The sequence below is a fragment of the Octopus bimaculoides genome, chromosome 22 (assembly GCF_001194135.2).
Source record: "Octopus bimaculoides isolate UCB-OBI-ISO-001 chromosome 22, ASM119413v2, whole genome shotgun sequence".
NCBI lineage: Eukaryota > Metazoa > Mollusca > Cephalopoda > Octopoda > Octopodidae > Octopus > Octopus bimaculoides.
Window position 1 is genome coordinate 18,284,802 of NC_069002.1, and position 5,032 is coordinate 18,289,833.

The following is a 5,032-nucleotide window of genomic DNA, read 5'->3' on the forward strand; positions in this document are numbered from 1 at the left end:
GGTCACAGTACCCCATATGTTATGACCTCTTGGGTGAAACAGCTGTAAGAAACTGCTTTCCTTTCTCTATTCTAGAAATTACTAATACATTACACATGTATTCATATATTTTCTGAACTGTTTAAAATAAATAAATAGACATATTATAATGTCTAACAGGTGATGAATACTACCTCTGGATTCCCTCCATTTTCTTCTTGCCATATAAATTAAGGGTAAAATCACTTATTATCCTCTCCTAATCATTATACTCAGTATGGTAATTGCCACGCAATAACCAACACTTGTGTATTAACTGGGTATCCTACCAGCAGTATATTGGATAAATACTATCCCTTAGTTGGTTGGTTTCACAACCTCTAACTTCCTTTGAATTTATAGATAGATAGATAGAGATATATAATATAATTAAGATTCAGTTGAATTAGGTACTTAAATTGAGGCACCTTGCTAGATCGGTATAATCCGTTCACCCATGCAATGTTAATTGAATATTGAATATCAAAACTCCATGCAGGGGTGTTTGTACCTAATATTCTTGCAGTGTGTGCAAACAAGGCAACCTAGGTAAGTGAAGATATCCACTCTTGCTAATTCAAACATGTACTTTTTATAAAGTTACTCTCTATAGTAGTTAGGTGAACAGAATATAAATAAAAATGATGTACAAGTGTCAATTCATTACGGCCGTTTCAAACGGATCCTTTCATTGATTAATGAAAGCATTACATCAATTTGAAAGAAACCGTTCTCGTCAGATGACTGCATAGAGTTCAAACATAAAGGATAAACCACTTTTTAGAACATATTTACATCAATAATGGAACATATTTACATTGTTTCTTTTGTTATATCTGTGGCAGAATGAATTTAGAAAATAATGGATACCACGTCAAGCTTACTATAATTTAGAGAGTAGCAGAAGAAATAGTGGTGGTGGTGGTGGTGGTGGGGGTCAAGATAAAAAGAGTGGTGACGTAGTTACTTATATTTAGAAGACTTTATGTAGGATGTAGTATTCAACGATTTAGAATTAAATCCATTGGGAGTTGTCAACTGTATTCTAGTTAATGGTGATAAGTCAATTATGGAACCATACATCTAGATCTATCTACACAAAAGGGTTAGTTTCAGGGTTACTAGTAAGGGAATGTCTGATGGAAAAGGGGTGGTAAATGGAAGAAAGAAGGATAGGGGTGGCCAATACTTATCTTAGATTATCAAATAAAGGACGATATAATGAAAAACCCAAAGAGATAAGTAATATAAAGTTTAGGGGTGGAAATTAGAATTGAAGGATACAAGAGGTAGTAATTTATAACTTAGCAAATTTATAATATTAAATAGAGGAAATTTAAATCAATAGAATAAGGTTAGAAATTAAATTTAAAACCTAATAATGGGATATTTTAATACATAAGAAAAACTATTAAGGCTTTTCCTAAGCATAGTGTTTAGGTCTTGATTAAAAAAAAGAAGATTATCATATGAATAGAAATATATTGTAATATTCTAAAGCAATAAAAGAACTATTTTCTTAATTACGGATGGATAAGTATAAGATATCGTAAAACATGGTATCCAATATATGGGGTAATTGAATTTGAGGTATACTAAATGTATAAGGGTGTACGAAGCTATGTTTTCCAAATAGAGCGAACACCTTTCTCCATGTGATTGGCTTGAATAATAATTTTTGAGACACTAAGATATTTTCCTACTTTTCTCAACATGAAAGCAACGGTAGCCTTAATTCACAAATAAAGAAATTATATCCACCAATGCGGTGTTGAGCACTTATTTTCATCGTTCGACATTTATATACATACATACATACATACATAACTGTCCTGCTACATTGTGCCGCGGTTACTGTGCACCAACAGATGGGAGTAAGAGAGATCGACCCAAAGAATAATATAGAGCCAAAATGGATTATCTTCCTCTCAAATAACATCGACGGTCTCAGGAAAAATGATAGAATGCTTGGACACTATCATCTATGTAAAGCTAAAAGTGAGCTCACGAATTACCAGCTACGACTGCGTGAAAGGTTATTCAAATTGTATGGGAATTGTCACCGAGAAACACTCACAAGAAAACTTATCACCTTCGAACACGATCTATGAGCGAAAAATATGATAAACCGAAAGTTTGCCCAGAAGCTATATTTCGAGGTATGAAAGACGATATCATCAAGGGAGTAAATGCGCCTCGCCAGGAAGACATAAAGTCATTCAGGCGGGGAATGTAGAGTGTAAACAAACTCAACCGCGATGCAGCATGGTTAAACGATCTACGAAGTGAGTACTGAGAAAAATCACCCGAGAGAGACCTGATAGTAGGCTACTGGTACAAAAAGCTCAAGTTCTACAGGGAAATTACTATGAACTTCTTTAAAAAAAACAAAAAAAACAACAAAAGACGCTGAGCTAGATTGGCTGACGGTCGCATGGACTACTCTTATCCCCAAGGAAAAAAAACCCCCACGTGACCAAAAACTATAGGCCCATAATAGGCCTAAATGTTACGTATAAACTGTACGCAGGTTGTTTGAATATATTTCTCCAAGACCACACCCCAAACAAATAGAGTGATAACAGATGAACAGGCAGAAGGAAAGAAAGGAGACTGGAGGTGTGCTTGACCGCTCCTCCCCAGCAGTGCTGTTCTCAAAGAAGCCAAGCAACATCACCGTAATCTCCTAACGATATGGCTAGATTAAAAGAAGGCGTTCGACTCCGTACCTCATTCGTGGGTGATAGAACCACTACACCTTACTAAAGTACCAACTGCTGCTGTGAATGGCATTGAAAGACTGGCTGCAACTTGGTCCACACAGTTATCACTGACAACTACTAAAGCAAATAGTTATTGTTACAAACAGAACCAAGCTATCAGCAGACACATTCCAGGGTGATTGTTTATCTGTAATGCCGTTTGTATTGGCTGTAGATCCTTTGTCAACCCTGTTAACAAAATGCCACGGCTACATGCTGAGATGCGCAGAAAAGAAGAAAGTTACTGTTAACCATACATTTTTTGTTGATGATCTAAAATTGTATTCTGGTAATATGACCAGCATCAAGAGACTATTAGAACAATTCTCACGAGATATAGGAATAGGGCACGATAAATGCCCATACATGATAGCCAACCGAGGAAACATTGTCGACCAGGCAGAGAACATGTACATCAACGGCATGTCTCTCTCTCTCCTTTCTCTAATTATGAAAGCTACAAGTACCTCGAAATCGATGAGAATGTTGCATGCGTTGGTGATGTGACTAAATCCAGAATAACAACATAGTACTTCTGAAGACTCCAGAAAATATGGAGCTCAGAGCTCTTATTAAGACCCTATCTCACAACGCTTTTGTAGTGCCAGAGCTAGTATCAACATTTAGAATACTGGAGTGGTCACTCGATGAGATACGCAGCCTCGACATCAAAGCCAGTAAGGTCCTGGCCAACATCAGCAACTCCATATTAACAGCGACACCGATAGGATTTATGTGAGACGAAGTGATGTTGGTAGAGGCATAAGATCATTCCAAACAGCCTTTGAATGTTGCATTGTATCAGTCAGACAACACCTGCTGAACAGAAAAGAAAGAAATGAGTACATTCGATACATACTCAAAACTGAGAACAACATTTCCAGAGTTGGAAAAGAACTACTGAGCCGTTACTCTGAGAATACATCTCTCGCATGTGACCGAAAGGAGGCTGGGCTGGCCTACCTAAACAGAAACGTGAAGGAGAAGCAGGCATCATACGAACAAAAAGCAATGCATGGGTACATATTCGGTAAGCTAGAGAGCAACAACAGCATCGGCTAGAAGAGTAACCTCTCCTACGCCTACAATAGATACGTTGCATACCACCTAGAAGCTTATGCTTTCGCTATCCAGGAACAGGAGACAGCTACGAAATTCTTAATAAACAAAACGGATAAAGATACCACCAAAACTACACCTTGTAATAAAATATGTCGGCTCTGCTATACGAGTGTGGAAGATATCACTCACGTCATCAGCAGCTGTTCCAAGATGTTTACTTGCCCCTGAGACCTAACGTAGTTGAAAAGACTATTCAGAATGCTATTTGTAGGAAAGAGTGCTCTGATGTATAAATCAGAGGCATGTTAGACCAGCAGGTATTCACACCTTCGAAAATAAGGAATACTAATGGATCACCCCAATAAAATCATCAATTCAGTGTAGACATAACAGATTAGATATTGTTCTTTGGAACATGGATGAAATTTATGCACTGTCGTAGAAGTCACCTGCCCAACAGATGTGAATGTACAATTGAAAGTCCACGTAAAAGAGAACATTTGCAGCTTTTGTACCCTGACTATGAATTCTCATTTCTACTTATCATCGTAGGTGCATTAAGTTATGTACGAACAAATTTGCACAAAAATCTAGAACACTTGGTTTCGCGGAAAAAGAGTAAAAGTAACTGACACGGATTCTCCAAATCCAATCTATTTGCGGCACAGTGAAGGTTTGCAAGATATTCCAAAAATTCCCCACGTATGATTATGTGAATAGATGTACACACCGGGATGTATACATCGACACTTCAACCAGCGCACAAACTCAACCACATATTTACAAACATTGGACACTCTTCACTCCAAACGTCTTGTTATTTTGTTAGCCACAGACTTGACCCCTCCCAAGAAGAACTTAAAATTAAAATCGAAGCACACAAACACACACACTTTCATACACGAACAGATGCACATACACACACACATCTTAATTATATATATATAATTTATTTATATGAGTGTATGAGTGTATTTGTATATATATATGTATGTTTATGTAGGTACATGTGTGTATGTGTATATATATGTTTATGTATATATGTATATATATGTAAGTGTGTATGTTTTTGTCTATATGTGTTATTATGTATGTATATATATGTGTGTATTTATGTATATATGTGTATGTATGTATTTATTTATGTATATGTATATATTAGTGTTTATGTGTATATATGTGTGTATGTT

The 5,032-nt window shown here is 36.4% G+C and overlaps 1 protein-coding gene across 1 annotated transcript in view; it reads left to right on the forward strand.

Moving 5' to 3' along the window:
• LOC106867309 (leucine-rich repeat-containing protein 74A) overlaps positions 1-5,032 on the forward strand; it is a 30,686-nt gene that overhangs the window by 21,229 nt on the left and 4,425 nt on the right. The gene's annotated exons all lie outside the window — the stretch shown is intronic.